The following is a 14,358-nucleotide window of genomic DNA, read 5'->3' as shown; positions in this document are numbered from 1 at the left end:
AAAACAAAGGAGGTTCTGCGTCTTGTAACACATAAAAACAATAAACATTGTTAGTATTTCGTGTGCGATCATACCAGCACTAATGCACCGGATCCCATCAGAACTCCGCAGTTAAGCGTGCTTGGGCGAGAGTAGTACTAGGATGGGTGACCCCCTGGGAAGTCCTCGTGTTGCACCCCCGTTTTTCGTTGTCCGTTTGCGTTTTTTTAGATTTTACGTGCGGTTTTTTTTGCTTTTTTGTCCTTTCTTTCTTGCTATTTCTATGCTCGGGTGCCCTCCGGTTCATGGTTGATGCTTTTCGTATTTTTGGAACGGAGCCGATCGGTCACGTGGGTCCCACGCGCCGCGTACCAAAACAAAGGAGGTTCTGCGTCTTGTAACACATAAAAACAATAAACATGGATAGGATTTCGGGTGCGATCATACCAGCAGTAATGCACCGGATCCCATCAGAACCCCGCAGTTAAGCGTGCTTGGGCGAGAGTAGTACTAGGATGGGTGACCCCCTGGGAAGTCCTCGTGTTGCACCCCCCTTTTTCGTTGTCCGTTTGCGTTTTTTTAGATTTTACGTGCGGTTTTTTTTGCTTTTTTTCCTTTCTTTCTTGCTATTTCTATGCTCGGGTGCCCTCCGGTACATGGTTGATGCTTTTCGTATTTTTGGAACGGAGCCGATCGGTCACGTGGGTCCCACGTCCCGCGTACCAAAACAAAGGAGGTTCTGCGTCTTGTAACACATAAAAACAATAAACATGGATAGTATTTCGGGTGCGATCATACCAGCACTAATGCACCGGATCCCATCAGAACTCCGCAGTGAAGCGTGCTTGGGCGAGAGTAGTACTAGGATGGGCGACCCCCTGGCAAGTCCTCGTGTTGCACCCCCCCTTTTTCGTTGTCCGTTTGCGTTTTTTTAGATTTTACGTGCGGTTTTTTTTGCTTTTTTTTTCCTTTCTTTCTTGCTATTTCTATGCTCGGGTGCCCTCCGGTTCATGGTTGATGCTTTTCGTATTTTTGGAACGGAGCCGATCGGTCACGTGGGTCCCACGCCCCGCGTACCAAAACAAAGGAGGTTCTGCGTCTTGTAACACATAAAAACAATAAACATGGATAGTATTTCGGGTGCGATCATACCAGCACTAATGCACCGGATCCCATCAGAACTCCACAGTGAAGCGTGCTTGCGCGAGAGTAGTACTAGGATGGGTGACCCCCTGGCAAGTCCTCGTGTTGCACCCCCCTTTTTCGTTGTCCGTTTGCGTTTTTTTTAGATTTTACGTGCGGTTTTTTTGCTTTTTTTCCTTTCTTTCTTGCTATTTCTATGCTCGGGTGCCCTCCGGTTCATGGTTGATGCTTTTCGTATTTTTGGAACGGAGCCGATCGGTCACGTGGGTCCCACGCCCGGCGTACCAAAACAAAGGAGGTTCTGCGTCTTGTATCACATAAAAACAATAAACATGGATAGTATTTCGGGTGCGATCATACCAGCACTAATGCACCGTATCCCATCAGAACTCCGCAGTTAAGCGTGCTTGGGCCAGAGTAGTACTAGGATGGGTGACCCCCTGGGAAGTCCTCGTGTTGAACCCCCCCTTTTTCGTTGTCCGTTTGCGTTTTTTTAGATTTTACGTGCGGTTTTTTTTGCTTTTTTTCCTTTCTTTCTTGCTATTTCTATGCTCGGGTGCCCTCCGGTTCATGGTTGATGCTTTTCGTATTTTTGGAACGGAGCCGATCGGTCACGTGGGTCCCACGCCCCGCGTACCAAAACAAAGGAGGTTCTGCGTCTAGTAACACATAAAAACAATAAACATGGATAGTATTTCGGGTGCGATCATACCAGCACTAATGCACCGGATCCCATCAGAACTCCGCAGTTAAGCGTGCTTGGGCGAGAGTAGTACTAGGATGGGTGACCCCCTGGGAAGTCCTCGTGTTGCACCCCCCTTTTTCGTTGTCCGTTTGCGTTTTTTTAGATTTTACGTGCGGTTTTTTTTGCTTTTTTTCCTTTCTTTCTTGCTATTTCTATGCTCGGGTGCCCTCCGGTTCATGGTTGATGCTTTTCGTATTTTTGGAACGGAGCCGATCGGTCACGTGGGTCCCACGCCCCGCGTACCAAAACAAAGGAGGTTCTGCGTCTTGTAACACATAAAAACAATAAACATGGATACTATTTCGGGTGCGATCATACCAGCACTAATGCACCGGATCCCATCAGAACTCCGCAGTTAAGCATGCTTGGGCGAGAGTAGTACTAGGATGGGTGACCCCCTGGGAAGTCCTCGTGTTGCACCCCCCCTTTTTCGTTGTCTGTTTGCGTTTTTTTAGATTTTACGTGCGGTTTTTTTTTTGCTTTTTTTCCTTTCTTTCTTGCTATTTCTATGCTCGGGTGCCCTCCGGTTCATGGTTGATGCTTTTCGTATTTTTGGAACGGAGCCGATCGGTCACGTGGGTCCCACGCCCCGCGTACCAAAACAAAGGAGGTTCTGCGTCTTGTAACACATAAAAACAATAAACATGGTTAGTATTTCGTGTGCGATCATACCAGCACTAATGCACCGGATCCCATCAGAACTCCGCAGTTAAGCGTGCTTGGGCGAGAGTAGTACTAGGATGGGTGACCCCCTGGGAAGTCCTCGTGTTGCACCCCCGTTTTTCGTTGTCCGTTTGCGTTTTTTTAGATTTTACGTGCGGTTTTTTTTGCTTTTTTGTCCTTTCTTTCTTGCTATTTCTATGCTCGGGTGCCCTCCGGTTCATGGTTGATGCTTTTCGTATTTTTGGAACGGAGCCGATCGGTCACGTGGGTCCCACGCGCCGCGTACCAAAACAAAGGAGGTTCTGCGTCTTGTAACACATAAAAACAATAAACATGGATAGGATTTCGGGTGCGATCATACCAGCAGTAATGCACCGGATCCCATCAGAACCCCGCAGTTAAGCGTGCTTGGGCGAGAGTAGTACTAGGATGGGTGACCCCCTGGGAAGTCCTCGTGTTGCACCCCCCTTTTTCGTTGTCCGTTTGCGTTTTTTTAGATTTTACGTGCGGTTTTTTTTGCTTTTTTTCCTTTCTTTCTTGCTATTTCTATGCTCGGGTGCCCTCCGGTACATGGTTGATGCTTTTCGTATTTTTGGAACGGAGCCGATCGGTCACGTGGGTCCCACGTCCCGCGTACCAAAACAAAGGAGGTTCTGCGTCTTGTAACACATAAAAACAATAAACATGGATAGTATTTCGGGTGCGATCATACCAGCACTAATGCACCGGATCCCATCAGAACTCCGCAGTGAAGCGTGCTTGGGCGAGAGTAGTACTAGGATGGGCGACCCCCTGGCAAGTCCTCGTGTTGCACCCCCCCTTTTTCGTTGTCCGTTTGCGTTTTTTTAGATTTTACGTGCGGTTTTTTTTGCTTTTTTTTTCCTTTCTTTCTTGCTATTTCTATGCTCGGGTGCCCTCCGGTTCATGGTTGATGCTTTTCGTATTTTTGGAACGGAGCCGATCGGTCACGTGGGTCCCACGCCCCGCGTACCAAAACAAAGGAGGTTCTGCGTCTTGTAACACATAAAAACAATAAACATGGATAGTATTTCGGGTGCGATCATACCAGCACTAATGCACCGGATCCCATCAGAACTCCACAGTGAAGCGTGCTTGCGCGAGAGTAGTACTAGGATGGGTGACCCCCTGGCAAGTCCTCGTGTTGCACCCCCCTTTTTCGTTGTCCGTTTGCGTTTTTTTTAGATTTTACGTGCGGTTTTTTTGCTTTTTTTCCTTTCTTTTCTTGCTATTTCTATGCTCGGGTGCCCTCCGGTTCATGGTTGATGCTTTTCGTATTTTTGGAACGGAGCCGATCGGTCACGTGGGTCCCACGCCCGGCGTACCAAAACAAAGGAGGTTCTGCGTCTTGTAACACATAAAAACAATAAACATGGATAGTATTTCGGGTGCGATCATACCAGCACTAATGCACCGTATCCCATCAGAACTCCGCAGTTAAGCGTGCTTGGGCCAGAGTAGTACTAGGATGGGTGACCCCCTGGGAAGTCCTCGTGTTGAACCCCCCCTTTTTCGTTGTCCGTTTGCGTTTTTTTAGATTTTACGTGCGGTTTTTTTTGCTTTTTTTCCTTTCTTTCTTGCTATTTCTATGCTCGGGTGCCCTCCGGTTCATGGTTGATGCTTTTCGTATTTTTGGAACGGAGCCGATCGGTCACGTGGGTCCCACGCCCCGCGTACCAAAACAAAGGAGGTTCTGCGTCTAGTAACACATAAAAACAATAAACATGGATAGTATTTCGGGTGCGATCATACCAGCACTAATGCACCGGATCCCATCAGAACTCCGCAGTTAAGCGTGCTTGGGCGAGAGTAGTACTAGGATGGGTGACCCCCTGGGAAGTCCTCGTGTTGCACCCCCCTTTTTCGTTGTCCGTTTGCGTTTTTTTAGATTTTACGTGCGGTTTTTTTTGCTTTTTTTCCTTTCTTTCTTGCTATTTCTATGCTCGGGTGCCCTCCGGTTCATGGTTGATGCTTTTCGTATTTTTGGAACGGAGCCGATCGGTCACGTGGGTCCCACGCCCCGCGTACCAAAACAAAGGAGGTTCTGCGTCTTGTAACACATAAAAACAATAAACATGGATACTATTTCGGGTGCGATCATACCAGCACTAATGCACCGGATCCCATCAGAACTCCGCAGTTAAGCATGCTTGGGCGAGAGTAGTACTAGGATGGGTGACCCCCTGGGAAGTCCTCGTGTTGCACCCCCCCTTTTTCGTTGTCTGTTTGCGTTTTTTTAGATTTTACGTGCGGTTTTTTTTTTTGCTTTTTTTCCTTTCTTTCTTGCTATTTCTATGCTCGGGTGCCCTCCGGTTCATGGTTGATGCTTTTCGTATTTTTGGAACGGAGCCGATCGGTCACGTGGGTCCCACGCCCCGCGTACCAAAACAAAGGAGGTTCTGCGTCTTGTAACACATAAAAACAATAAACATGGTTAGTATTTCGTGTGCGATCATACCAGCACTAATGCACCGGATCCCATCAGAACTCCGCAGTTAAGCGTGCTTGGGCGAGAGTAGTACTAGGATGGGTGACCCCCTGGGAAGTCCTCGTGTTGCACCCCCGTTTTTCGTTGTCCGTTTGCGTTTTTTTAGATTTTACGTGCGGTTTTTTTTGCTTTTTTGTCCTTTCTTTCTTGCTATTTCTATGCTCGGGTGCCCTCCGGTTCATGGTTGATGCTTTTCGTATTTTTGGAACGGAGCCGATCGGTCACGTGGGTCCCACGCGCCGCGTACCAAAACAAAGGAGGTTCTGCGTCTTGTAACACATAAAAACAATAAACATGGATAGGATTTCGGGTGCGATCATACCAGCAGTAATGCACCGGATCCCATCAGAACCCCGCAGTTAAGCGTGCTTGGGCGAGAGTAGTACTAGGATGGGTGACCCCCTGGGAAGTCCTCGTGTTGCACCCCCCTTTTTCGTTGTCCGTTTGCGTTTTTTTAGATTTTACGTGCGGTTTTTTTTGCTTTTTTTCCTTTCTTTCTTGCTATTTCTATGCTCGGGTGCCCTCCGGTACATGGTTGATGCTTTTCGTATTTTTGGAACGGAGCCGATCGGTCACGTGGTTCCCACGTCCCGCGTACCAAAACAAAGGAGGTTCTGCGTCTTGTAACACATAAAAACAATAAACATGGATAGTATTTCGGGTGCGATCATACCAGCACTAATGCACCGGATCCCATCAGAACTCCGCAGTGAAGCGTGCTTGGGCGAGAGTAGTACTAGGATGGGCGACCCCCTGGCAAGTCCTCGTGTTGCACCCCCCCTTTTTCGTTGTCCGTTTGCGTTTTTTTAGAATTTACGTGCGGTTTTTTTTGCTTTTTTTTTCCTTTCTTTCTTGCTATTTCTATGCTCGGGTGCCCTCCGGTTCATGGTTGATGCTTTTCGTATTTTTGGAACGGAGCCGATCGGTCACGTGGGTCCCACGCCCCGCGTACCAAACCAAAGGAGGTTCTGCGTCTTGTAACACATAAAAACAATAAACATGGATAGTATTTCGGGTGCGATCATACCAGCACTAATGCACCGGATCCCATCAGAACTCCACAGTGAAGCGTGCTTGCGCGAGAGTAGTACTAGGATGGGTGACCCCCTGGCAAGTCCTCGTGTTGCACCCCCCTTTTTCGTTGTCCGTTTGCGTTTTTTTAGATTTTACGTGCGGTTTTTTTTGCTTTTTTTCCTTTCTTTCTTGCTATTTCTATGCTCGGGTGCCCTCCGGTACATGGTTGATGCTTTTCGTATTTTTGGAACGGAGCCGATCGGTCACGTGGTTCCCACGTCCCGCGTACCAAAACAAAGGAGGTTCTGCGTCTTGTAACACATAAAAACAATAAACATGGATAGTATTTCGGGTGCGATCATACCAGCACTAATGCACCGGATCCCATCAGAACTCCGCAGTGAAGCGTGCTTGGGCGAGAGTAGTACTAGGATGGGCGACCCCCTGGCAAGTCCTCGTGTTGCACCCCCCCTTTTTCGTTGTCCGTTTGCGTTTTTTTAGAATTTACGTGCGGTTTTTTTTGCTTTTTTTTTCCTTTCTTTCTTGCTATTTCTATGCTCGGGTGCCCTCCGGTTCATGGTTGATGCTTTTCGTATTTTTGGAACGGAGCCGATCGGTCACGTGGGTCCCACGCCCCGCGTACCAAAACAAAGGAGGTTCTGCGTCTTGTAACACATAAAAACAATAAACATGGATAGTATTTCGGGTGCGATCATACCAGCACTAATGCACCGGATCCCATCAGAACTCCACAGTGAAGCGTGCTTGCGCGAGAGTAGTACTAGGATGGGTGACCCCCTGGCAAGTCCTCGTGTTGCACCCCCCTTTTTCGTTGTCCGTTTGCGTTTTTTTTAGATTTTACGTGCGGTTTTTTTGCTTTTTTTCCTTTCTTTCTTGCTATTTCTATGCTCGGGTGCCCTCCGGTACATGGTTGATGCTTTTCGTATTTTTGGAACGGAGTCGATCGGTCACGTGGGTCCCACGCCCCGCGTACCAAAACAAAGGAGGTTCTGCGTCTTGTAACACATAAAAACAATAAACATGGATAGTATTTCGGGTGCGATCATACCAGCACTAATGCACCGGATCCCATCAGAACTCCGCAGTGAAGCGTGCTTGGGCGAGAGTAGTACTAGGATGGGTGACCCCCTGGCAAGTCCTCGTGTTGCACCCCCCCTTTTTCGTTGTCCGTTTGCGTTTTTTTAGATTTTACGTGCGGTTTTTTTTGCTTTTTTTTTTCCTTTCTTTCTTGCTATTTCTATGCTCGGGTGCCCTCCGGTTCATGGTTGATGCTTTTCGTATTTTTGGAACGGAGCCGATCGGTCACGTGGGTCCCACGCCCCGCGTACCAAAACAAAGGAGGTTCTGCGTCTTGTAACACATAAAAACAATAAACATGGATAGTATTTCGGGTGCGATCATACCAGCACTAATGCACCGGATCCCATCAGAACTCCGCAGTTAAGCGTGCTTGGGCGAGAGTAGTACTAGGATGGGTGACCCCGTGGGAAGTCCTCGTGTTGCACCCCCCCTTTTTCGTTGTCCGTTTGCGTTTTTTTAGATTTTACGAGCGGTTTTTTTTGCTTTTTTTCCTTTCTTTCTTGCTATTTCTATGCTCGGGTGCCCTCCGGTTCATGGTTGATGCTTTTCGTATTTTTGGAACGGAGCCGATCGGTCACGTGGGTCCCACGCCCCGCGTACCAAAACAAAGGAGGTTCTGCGTCTTGTAACACATAAAAACAATAAACATGGATAGTATTTCGGGTGCGATCATACCAGCACTAATGCACCGGATCCCATCAGAACTCCGCAGTTAAGCGTGCTTGGGCGAGAGTAGTACTAGGATGGGTGACCCCCTGGGAAGTCCTCGTGTTGCACCCCCCCTTTTTCGTTGTCCGTTTGCGTTTTTTTAGATTTTACGTGCGGTTTTTTTTTTTTGCTTTTTTTCCTTTCTTTCTTGCTATTTCTATGCTCGGGTGCCCTCCGGTTCATGGTTGATGCTTTTCGTATTTTTGGAACGGAGCCAATCGGTCACGTGGGTCCCACGCCCCGCGTACCAAAACAAAGGAGGTTCTGCGTCTTGTAACACATAAAAACAATAAACATGGATAGTATTTCGGGTGCGATCATACCAGCACTAATGCACCGGATCCCATCAGAACTCCGCAGTTAAGCGTGCTTGGGCCAGAGTAGTACTAGGATGGGTGAACCCCTGGGAAGTCCTCGTGTTGCACCCCCCCTTTTTCGTTGTCCGTTTGCGTTTTTTTAGATTTTACGTGCGGTTTTTTTTGCTTTTTTTCCTTTCTTTCTTGCTATTTCTATGCTCGGGTGCCCTCCGGTTCATGGTTGATGCTTTTCGTATTTTTGGAACGGAGCCGATCGGTCACGTGGGTCCCACGCCCCGCGTACCAAAACAAAGGAGGTTCTGCGTCTTGTAACACATAAAAACAATAAACATGGATAGTATTTCGGGTGCGATCATACCAGCACTAATGCACCGGATCCCATCAGAACTCCGCAGTTAAGCGTGCTTGGGCGAGAGTAGTACTAGGATGGGTGACCCCCTGGGAAGTCCTCGTGTTGCACCCCCTTTTTTCGTTGTCCGTTTGCGTTTTTTTAGATTTTACGTGCGGTTTTTTTTGCTTTTTTTGCTTTCTTTCTTGCTATTTCTATGCTCGGGTGCCCTCCGGTTCATGGTTGATGCTTTTCGTATTTTTGGAACGGAGCCGATCGGTCACGTGGGTCCCACGCCCCGCGTACCAAAACAAAGGAGGTTCTGCGTCTTGTAACACATAAAAACAATAAACATGGATACTATTTCGGGTGCGATCATACCAGCACTAATGCACCGGATCCCATCAGAACTCCACAGTGAAGCGTGCTTGCGCGAGAGTAGTACTAGGATGGGTGACCCCCTGGCAAGTCCTCGTGTTGCACCCCCCTTTTTCGTTGTCCGTTTGTGTTTTTTTTAGATTTTACGTGCGGTTTTTTTTGCTTTTTTTCCTTTCTTTCTTGCTATTTCTATGCTCGGGTGCCCTCCGGTTCATGGTTGATGCTTTTCGTATTTTTGGAACGGAGCCGATCGGTCACGTGGGTCCCACGCCCCGCGTACCAAAACAAAGGAGGTTCTGCCTCATGTAACACATAAAAACAATAAACATGGATAGTATTTCGGGTGCGATCATACCAGCACTAATGCACCGGATCCCATCAGAACTCCGCAGTGAAGCGTGCTTGGGCGAGAGTAGTACTAGGATGGGTGACCCCCTGGCAAGTCCTCGTGTTGCACCCCTCCTTTTTCGTTGTCCGTTTGCGTTTTTTTAGATTTAACGTGCAGTTTTTTTTGCTTTTTTTTTCCTTTCTTTCTTGCTATTTCTATGCTCGGGTGCCCTCCGGTTCATGGTTGATGCTTTTCGTATTTTTGGAACGGAGCCGATCGGTCACGTGGGTCCCACGCCCCGCGTACCAAAACAAAGGAGGTTCTGCGTCTTGTAACACATAAAAACAATAAACATGGATAGTATTTCGGGTGCGATCATACCAGCACTAATGCACCGGATCCCATCAGAACTCCGCAGTTAAGCGTGCTTGGGCCAGAGTAGTACTAGGATGGGTGAACCCCTGGGAAGTCCTCGTGTTGCACCCCCCCTTTTTCGTTGTCCGTTTGCGTTTTTTTAGATTTTACGTGCGGTTTTTTTTGCTTTTTTTCCTTTCTTTCTTGCTATTTCTATGCTCGGGTGCCCTCCGGTTCATGGTTGATGCTTTTCGTATTTTTGGAACGGAGCCGATCGGTCACGTGGGTCCCACGCCCCGCGTACCAAAACAAAGGAGGTTCTGCGTCTTGTAACACATAAAAACAATAAACATGGATAGTATTTCGGGTGCGATCATACCAGCACTAATGCACCGGATCCCATCAGAACTCCACAGTGAAGCGTGCTTGCGCGAGAGTAGTACTAGGATGGGTGACCCCCTGGCAAGTCCTCGTGTTGCACCCCCCTTTTTCGTTGTCCGTTTGCGTTTTTTTTAGATTTTACGTGCGGTTTTTTTTGCTTTTTTTTTCCTTTCTTTCTTGCTATTTCTATGCTCGGGTGCCCTCCGGTTCATGGTTGATGCTTTTCGTATTTTTGGAACGGAGTCGATCGGTCACGTGGGTCCCACGCCCCGCGTACCAAAACAAAGGAGGTTCTGCGTCTTGTAACACATAAAAACAATAAACATGGATAGTATTTCGGGTGCGATCATACCAGCACTAATGCACCGGATCCCATCAGAACTCCGCAGTTAAGCGTGCTTGGGCCAGAGTAGTACTAGGATGGGTGAACCCCTGGGAAGTCCTCGTGTTGCACCCCCCCTTTTTCGTTGTCCGTTTGCGTTTTTTTAGATTTACGTGCGGTTTTTTTTGCTTTTTTTCCTTTCTTTCTTGCTATTTCTATGCTCGGGTGCCCTCCGGTTCATGGTTGATGCTTTTCGTATTTTTGGAACGGAGCCGATCGGTCACGTGGGTCCCACGCCCCGCGTACCAAAACAAAGGAGGTTCTGCGTCTTGTAACACATAAAAACAATAAACATGGATAGTATTTCGGGTGCGATCATACCAGCACTAATGCACCGGATCCCATCAGAACTCCACAGTGAAGCGTGCTTGCGCGAGAGTAGTACTAGGATGGGTGACCCCCTGGGAAGTCCTCGTGTTGCACCCCCCTTTTTCGTTGTCCGTTTGCGTTTTTTTTAGATTTTACGTGCGGTTTTTTTGCTTTTTTTCCTTTCTTTCTTGCTATTTCTATGCTCGGGTGCCCTCCGGTTCATGGTTGATGCTTTTCGTATTTTTGGAACGGAGCCGATCGGTCACGTGGGTCCCACGCCCCGCGTACCAAAACAAAGGAGGTTCTGCGTCTTGTAACACATAAAAACAATAAACATGGATAGTATTTCGGGTGCGATCATACCAGCACTAATGCACCGGATCCCATCAGAACTCCGCAGTGAAGCGTGCTTGGACGAGAGTAGTACTAGGATGGGTGACCCCCTGGCAAGTCCTCGTGTTGCACCCCCCCTTTTTCGTTGTCCGTTTGCGTTTTTTTAGATTTTACGTGCGGTTTTTTTTGCTTTTTTTTTTCCTTTCTTTCTTGCTATTTCTATGCTCGGGTGCCCTCCGGTTCATGGTTGATGCTTTTCGTATTTTTGGAACGGAGCCGATCGGTCACGTGGGTCCCACGCCCCGCGTACCAAAACAAAGGAGGTTCTGCGTCTTGTAACATATAAAAACAATAAACATGGATAGTATTTCGGGTGCGATCATACCAGCACTAATGCACCGGATCCCATCAGAACTCCGCAGTTAAGCGTGCTTGGGCGAGAGTAGTACTAGGATGGGTGACCCCGTGGGAAGTCCTCGTGTTGCACCCCCCCTTTTTCGTTGTCCGTTTGCGTTTTTTTAGATTTTACGAGCGGTTTTTTTTGCTTTTTTTCCTTTCTTTCTTGCTATTTCTATGCTCGGGTGCCCTCCGGTTCATGGTTGATGCTTTTCGTATTTTTGGAACGGAGCCGATCGGTCACGTGGGTCCCACGCCCCGCGTACCAAAACAAAGGAGGTTCTGCGTCTTGTAACACATAAAAACAATAAACATGGATAGTATTTCGGGTGCGATCATACCAGCACTAATGCACCGGATCCCATCAGAACTCCGCAGTTAAGCGTGCTTGGGCGAGAGTAGTACTAGGATGGGTGACCCCCTGGGAAGTCCTCGTGTTGCACCCCCCCTTTTTCGTTGTCCGTTTGCGTTTTTTTAGATTTTACGTGCGGTTTTTTTTTGCTTTTTTTCCTTTCTTTCTTGCTATTTCTATGCTCGGGTGCCCTCCGGTTCATGGTTGATGCTTTTCGTATTTTTGGAACGGAGCCGATCGGTCACGTGGGTCCCACGCCCCGCGTACCAAAACAAAGGAAGTTCTGCGTCTTGTAACACATAAAAACAATAAACATGGATAGTATTTCGGGTGCGATCATACCAGCACTAATGCACCGGATCCCATCAGAACTCCGCAGTTAAGCGTGCTTGGGCCAGAGTAGTACTAGGATGGGTGAACCCCTGGGAAGTCCTCGTGTTGCACCCCATCTTTTTCGTTGTCCGTTTGCGTTTTTTTAGATTTTACGTGCGGTTTTTTCTGCTTTTTTTCCTTTCTTTCTTGCTATTTCTATGCTCGGGTGCCCTCCGGTTCATGGTTGATGCTTTTCGTATTTTTGGAACGGAGCCGATCGGTCACGTGGGTCCCACGCCCCGCGTACCAAAACAAAGGAGGTTCTGCGTCTTGTAACACATAAAAACAATAAACATGGATAGTATTTCGGGTGCGATCATACCAGCACTAATGCACCGGATCCCATCAGAACTCCACAGTGAAGCGTGCTTGCGCGAGAGTAGTACTAGGATGGGTGACCCCCTGGCAAGTCCTCGTGTTGCACCCCCCTTTTTCGTTGTCCGTTTGCGTTTTTTTTAGATTTTACGTGCGGTTTTTTTGCTTTTTTTCCTTTCTTTCTTGCTATTTCTATGCTCGGGTGCCCTCCGGTACATGGTTGATGCTTTTCGTATTTTTGGAACGGAGTCGATCGGTCACGTGGGTCCCACGCCCCGCGTACCAAAACAAAGGAGGTTCTGCGTCTTGTAACACATAAAAACAATAAACATGGATAGTATTTCGGGTGCGATCATACCAGCACTAATGCACCGGATCCCATCAGAACTCCGCAGTGAAGCGTGCTTGGGCGAGAGTAGTACTAGGATGGGTGACCCCCTGGCAAGTCCTCGTGTTGCACCCCCCCTTTTTCGTTGTCCGTTTGCGTTTTTTTAGATTTTACGTGCGGTTTTTTTTGCTTTTTTTTTTCCTTTCTTTCTTGCTATTTCTATGCTCGGGTGCCCTCCGGTTCATGGTTGATGCTTTTCGTATTTTTGGAACGGAGCCGATCGGTCACGTGGGTCCCACGCCCCGCGTACCAAAACAAAGGAGGTTCTGCGTCTTGTAACACATAAAAACAATAAACATGGATAGTATTTCGGGTGCGATCATACCAGCACTAATGCACCGGATCCCATCAGAACTCCGCAGTTAAGCGTGCTTGGGCGAGAGTAGTACTAGGATGGGTGACCCCGTGGGAAGTCCTCGTGTTGCACCCCCCCTTTTTCGTTGTCCGTTTGCGTTTTTTTAGATTTTACGTGCGGTTTTTTTGCTTTTTTTCCTTTCTTTCTTGCTATTTCTATGCTCGGGTGCCCTCCGGTTCATGGTTGATGCTTTTCGTATTTTTGGAACGGAGCCGATCGGTCACGTGGGTCCCACGCCCCGCGTACCAAAACAAAGGAGGTTCTGCGTCTTGTAACACATAAAAACAATAAACATGGATAGTATTTCGGGTGCGATCATACCAGCACTAATGCACCGGATCCCATCAGAACTCCGCAGTTAAGCGTGCTTGGGCGAGAGTAGTACTAGGATGGGTGACCCCCTGGGAAGTCCTCGTGTTGCACCCCCCCTTTTTCGTTGTCCGTTTGCGTTTTTTTAGATTTTACTTGCGGTTTTTTTTGCTTTTTTTTTCCTTTCTTTCTTGCTATTTCTATGCTCAGGTGCCCTCCGGTTCATGGTTGATGCTTTTCGTATTTTTGGAACGGAGCCGATCGGTCACGTGGGTCCCACGCCCCGCGTACCAAAACAAAGGAGGTTCTGCGTCTTGTAACACATAAAAACAATAAACATGGATAGTATTTCGGGTGCGATCATACCAGCACTAATGCACCGGATCCCATCAGAACTCCGCAGTGAAGCGTGCTTGGGCGAGAGTAGTACTAGGATGGGTGACCCCCTGGCAAGTCCTCGTGTTGCACCCCCCCTTTTTCGTTGTCCGTTTGCGTTTTTTTAGATTTTACGTGCGGTTTTTTTTGCTTTTTTTTTCCTTTCTTTCTTGCTATTTCTATGCTCGGGTGCCCTCCGGTTCATGGTTGATGATTTTCGTATTTTTGGAACGGAGCCAATCGGTCACGTGGGTGCCACGCCCCGCGTACCAAAACAAAGGAGGTTCTGCGTCTTGTAACACATAAAAACAATAAACATGGATAGTATTTCGGGTGCGATCATACCAGCACTAATGCACCGGATCCCATCAGAACTCCGCAGTTAAGCGTGCTTGGGCGAGAGTAGTACTAGGATGGGTGACCCCCTGGGAAGTCCTCGTGTTGCACCCCCCCTTTTTCGTTGTCCGTTTGCATTTTTTTAGATTTTACGTGCGGTTTTTTTTGCTTTTTTTCCTTTCTTTCTTGCT

The 14,358-nt window shown here is 47.9% G+C and overlaps 41 non-coding genes across 41 annotated transcripts; all 41 read left to right on the top strand.

Moving 5' to 3' along the window:
- The first annotated feature begins 60 nt into the window (after positions 1–60).
- LOC128130131 (5S ribosomal RNA) lies at positions 61–179 on the top strand. Its single transcript, XR_008228054.1, has one exon. It is a non-coding gene; the product is annotated as a 5S ribosomal RNA (ribosomal RNA).
- A 233-nt stretch (positions 180–412) lies between these two features.
- On the top strand, positions 413–531 carry LOC128130909 (5S ribosomal RNA). Its single transcript, XR_008228832.1, has one exon. It is a non-coding gene; the product is annotated as a 5S ribosomal RNA (ribosomal RNA).
- A 232-nt stretch (positions 532–763) lies between these two features.
- On the top strand, positions 764–882 carry LOC128130921 (5S ribosomal RNA). The gene has a single exon (XR_008228844.1). It is a non-coding gene; the product is annotated as a 5S ribosomal RNA (ribosomal RNA).
- A 235-nt stretch (positions 883–1,117) lies between these two features.
- Positions 1,118–1,236, top strand: LOC128131104 (5S ribosomal RNA). Its single transcript, XR_008229035.1, has one exon. It is a non-coding gene; the product is annotated as a 5S ribosomal RNA (ribosomal RNA).
- A 232-nt stretch (positions 1,237–1,468) lies between these two features.
- LOC128131133 (5S ribosomal RNA) lies at positions 1,469–1,587 on the top strand. The gene has a single exon (XR_008229064.1). It is a non-coding gene; the product is annotated as a 5S ribosomal RNA (ribosomal RNA).
- A 233-nt stretch (positions 1,588–1,820) lies between these two features.
- LOC128131498 (5S ribosomal RNA) lies at positions 1,821–1,939 on the top strand. Its single transcript, XR_008229416.1, has one exon. It is a non-coding gene; the product is annotated as a 5S ribosomal RNA (ribosomal RNA).
- Positions 1,940–2,171: 232 nt separating this feature from the next.
- Positions 2,172–2,290, top strand: LOC128130413 (5S ribosomal RNA). Its single transcript, XR_008228338.1, has one exon. It is a non-coding gene; the product is annotated as a 5S ribosomal RNA (ribosomal RNA).
- A 235-nt stretch (positions 2,291–2,525) lies between these two features.
- Positions 2,526–2,644, top strand: LOC128130130 (5S ribosomal RNA). Its single transcript, XR_008228052.1, has one exon. It is a non-coding gene; the product is annotated as a 5S ribosomal RNA (ribosomal RNA).
- A 233-nt stretch (positions 2,645–2,877) lies between these two features.
- LOC128130908 (5S ribosomal RNA) lies at positions 2,878–2,996 on the top strand. The gene has a single exon (XR_008228831.1). It is a non-coding gene; the product is annotated as a 5S ribosomal RNA (ribosomal RNA).
- A 232-nt stretch (positions 2,997–3,228) lies between these two features.
- On the top strand, positions 3,229–3,347 carry LOC128130920 (5S ribosomal RNA). The gene has a single exon (XR_008228843.1). It is a non-coding gene; the product is annotated as a 5S ribosomal RNA (ribosomal RNA).
- Positions 3,348–3,582: 235 nt separating this feature from the next.
- On the top strand, positions 3,583–3,701 carry LOC128131103 (5S ribosomal RNA). Its single transcript, XR_008229034.1, has one exon. It is a non-coding gene; the product is annotated as a 5S ribosomal RNA (ribosomal RNA).
- Positions 3,702–3,934: 233 nt separating this feature from the next.
- On the top strand, positions 3,935–4,053 carry LOC128131132 (5S ribosomal RNA). Its single transcript, XR_008229063.1, has one exon. It is a non-coding gene; the product is annotated as a 5S ribosomal RNA (ribosomal RNA).
- Positions 4,054–4,286: 233 nt separating this feature from the next.
- Positions 4,287–4,405, top strand: LOC128131487 (5S ribosomal RNA). Its single transcript, XR_008229405.1, has one exon. It is a non-coding gene; the product is annotated as a 5S ribosomal RNA (ribosomal RNA).
- Positions 4,406–4,637: 232 nt separating this feature from the next.
- LOC128130412 (5S ribosomal RNA) lies at positions 4,638–4,756 on the top strand. Its single transcript, XR_008228337.1, has one exon. It is a non-coding gene; the product is annotated as a 5S ribosomal RNA (ribosomal RNA).
- Positions 4,757–4,992: 236 nt separating this feature from the next.
- Positions 4,993–5,111, top strand: LOC128130129 (5S ribosomal RNA). The gene has a single exon (XR_008228051.1). It is a non-coding gene; the product is annotated as a 5S ribosomal RNA (ribosomal RNA).
- Positions 5,112–5,344: 233 nt separating this feature from the next.
- On the top strand, positions 5,345–5,463 carry LOC128130907 (5S ribosomal RNA). Its single transcript, XR_008228830.1, has one exon. It is a non-coding gene; the product is annotated as a 5S ribosomal RNA (ribosomal RNA).
- Positions 5,464–5,695: 232 nt separating this feature from the next.
- LOC128130919 (5S ribosomal RNA) lies at positions 5,696–5,814 on the top strand. The gene has a single exon (XR_008228842.1). It is a non-coding gene; the product is annotated as a 5S ribosomal RNA (ribosomal RNA).
- Positions 5,815–6,049: 235 nt separating this feature from the next.
- On the top strand, positions 6,050–6,168 carry LOC128131101 (5S ribosomal RNA). The gene has a single exon (XR_008229032.1). It is a non-coding gene; the product is annotated as a 5S ribosomal RNA (ribosomal RNA).
- A 232-nt stretch (positions 6,169–6,400) lies between these two features.
- Positions 6,401–6,519, top strand: LOC128130918 (5S ribosomal RNA). The gene has a single exon (XR_008228841.1). It is a non-coding gene; the product is annotated as a 5S ribosomal RNA (ribosomal RNA).
- A 235-nt stretch (positions 6,520–6,754) lies between these two features.
- Positions 6,755–6,873, top strand: LOC128131100 (5S ribosomal RNA). The gene has a single exon (XR_008229031.1). It is a non-coding gene; the product is annotated as a 5S ribosomal RNA (ribosomal RNA).
- A 232-nt stretch (positions 6,874–7,105) lies between these two features.
- Positions 7,106–7,224, top strand: LOC128130843 (5S ribosomal RNA). Its single transcript, XR_008228765.1, has one exon. It is a non-coding gene; the product is annotated as a 5S ribosomal RNA (ribosomal RNA).
- Positions 7,225–7,460: 236 nt separating this feature from the next.
- On the top strand, positions 7,461–7,579 carry LOC128129668 (5S ribosomal RNA). Its single transcript, XR_008227589.1, has one exon. It is a non-coding gene; the product is annotated as a 5S ribosomal RNA (ribosomal RNA).
- Positions 7,580–7,812: 233 nt separating this feature from the next.
- LOC128131476 (5S ribosomal RNA) lies at positions 7,813–7,931 on the top strand. The gene has a single exon (XR_008229394.1). It is a non-coding gene; the product is annotated as a 5S ribosomal RNA (ribosomal RNA).
- A 237-nt stretch (positions 7,932–8,168) lies between these two features.
- On the top strand, positions 8,169–8,287 carry LOC128130947 (5S ribosomal RNA). The gene has a single exon (XR_008228871.1). It is a non-coding gene; the product is annotated as a 5S ribosomal RNA (ribosomal RNA).
- Positions 8,288–8,520: 233 nt separating this feature from the next.
- Positions 8,521–8,639, top strand: LOC128131472 (5S ribosomal RNA). Its single transcript, XR_008229390.1, has one exon. It is a non-coding gene; the product is annotated as a 5S ribosomal RNA (ribosomal RNA).
- Positions 8,640–8,871: 232 nt separating this feature from the next.
- LOC128131099 (5S ribosomal RNA) lies at positions 8,872–8,990 on the top strand. Its single transcript, XR_008229030.1, has one exon. It is a non-coding gene; the product is annotated as a 5S ribosomal RNA (ribosomal RNA).
- A 233-nt stretch (positions 8,991–9,223) lies between these two features.
- On the top strand, positions 9,224–9,342 carry LOC128130842 (5S ribosomal RNA). Its single transcript, XR_008228764.1, has one exon. It is a non-coding gene; the product is annotated as a 5S ribosomal RNA (ribosomal RNA).
- A 235-nt stretch (positions 9,343–9,577) lies between these two features.
- LOC128130946 (5S ribosomal RNA) lies at positions 9,578–9,696 on the top strand. The gene has a single exon (XR_008228870.1). It is a non-coding gene; the product is annotated as a 5S ribosomal RNA (ribosomal RNA).
- A 233-nt stretch (positions 9,697–9,929) lies between these two features.
- LOC128131098 (5S ribosomal RNA) lies at positions 9,930–10,048 on the top strand. Its single transcript, XR_008229029.1, has one exon. It is a non-coding gene; the product is annotated as a 5S ribosomal RNA (ribosomal RNA).
- A 235-nt stretch (positions 10,049–10,283) lies between these two features.
- LOC128130945 (5S ribosomal RNA) lies at positions 10,284–10,402 on the top strand. The gene has a single exon (XR_008228869.1). It is a non-coding gene; the product is annotated as a 5S ribosomal RNA (ribosomal RNA).
- A 232-nt stretch (positions 10,403–10,634) lies between these two features.
- On the top strand, positions 10,635–10,753 carry LOC128130994 (5S ribosomal RNA). The gene has a single exon (XR_008228921.1). It is a non-coding gene; the product is annotated as a 5S ribosomal RNA (ribosomal RNA).
- A 232-nt stretch (positions 10,754–10,985) lies between these two features.
- On the top strand, positions 10,986–11,104 carry LOC128130938 (5S ribosomal RNA). The gene has a single exon (XR_008228861.1). It is a non-coding gene; the product is annotated as a 5S ribosomal RNA (ribosomal RNA).
- Positions 11,105–11,340: 236 nt separating this feature from the next.
- Positions 11,341–11,459, top strand: LOC128129667 (5S ribosomal RNA). Its single transcript, XR_008227588.1, has one exon. It is a non-coding gene; the product is annotated as a 5S ribosomal RNA (ribosomal RNA).
- Positions 11,460–11,692: 233 nt separating this feature from the next.
- On the top strand, positions 11,693–11,811 carry LOC128131471 (5S ribosomal RNA). Its single transcript, XR_008229389.1, has one exon. It is a non-coding gene; the product is annotated as a 5S ribosomal RNA (ribosomal RNA).
- Positions 11,812–12,045: 234 nt separating this feature from the next.
- On the top strand, positions 12,046–12,164 carry LOC128130944 (5S ribosomal RNA). The gene has a single exon (XR_008228867.1). It is a non-coding gene; the product is annotated as a 5S ribosomal RNA (ribosomal RNA).
- A 233-nt stretch (positions 12,165–12,397) lies between these two features.
- On the top strand, positions 12,398–12,516 carry LOC128131097 (5S ribosomal RNA). Its single transcript, XR_008229028.1, has one exon. It is a non-coding gene; the product is annotated as a 5S ribosomal RNA (ribosomal RNA).
- A 232-nt stretch (positions 12,517–12,748) lies between these two features.
- LOC128130841 (5S ribosomal RNA) lies at positions 12,749–12,867 on the top strand. The gene has a single exon (XR_008228763.1). It is a non-coding gene; the product is annotated as a 5S ribosomal RNA (ribosomal RNA).
- Positions 12,868–13,103: 236 nt separating this feature from the next.
- Positions 13,104–13,222, top strand: LOC128129666 (5S ribosomal RNA). The gene has a single exon (XR_008227587.1). It is a non-coding gene; the product is annotated as a 5S ribosomal RNA (ribosomal RNA).
- Positions 13,223–13,454: 232 nt separating this feature from the next.
- On the top strand, positions 13,455–13,573 carry LOC128131469 (5S ribosomal RNA). Its single transcript, XR_008229387.1, has one exon. It is a non-coding gene; the product is annotated as a 5S ribosomal RNA (ribosomal RNA).
- Positions 13,574–13,808: 235 nt separating this feature from the next.
- LOC128130840 (5S ribosomal RNA) lies at positions 13,809–13,927 on the top strand. The gene has a single exon (XR_008228762.1). It is a non-coding gene; the product is annotated as a 5S ribosomal RNA (ribosomal RNA).
- Positions 13,928–14,162: 235 nt separating this feature from the next.
- On the top strand, positions 14,163–14,281 carry LOC128131468 (5S ribosomal RNA). The gene has a single exon (XR_008229386.1). It is a non-coding gene; the product is annotated as a 5S ribosomal RNA (ribosomal RNA).
- The last annotated feature ends 77 nt before the right edge of the window (positions 14,282–14,358 follow it).

The sequence above is a fragment of the Lactuca sativa genome, chromosome 1 (genome assembly GCF_002870075.4).
Source record: "Lactuca sativa cultivar Salinas chromosome 1, Lsat_Salinas_v11, whole genome shotgun sequence".
Classification (NCBI taxonomy): domain Eukaryota; kingdom Viridiplantae; phylum Streptophyta; class Magnoliopsida; order Asterales; family Asteraceae; genus Lactuca; species Lactuca sativa.
The sequence above is the reverse complement of the archived record's forward strand: the minus strand, read 5'-3'. Positions and strand labels throughout refer to the sequence as shown.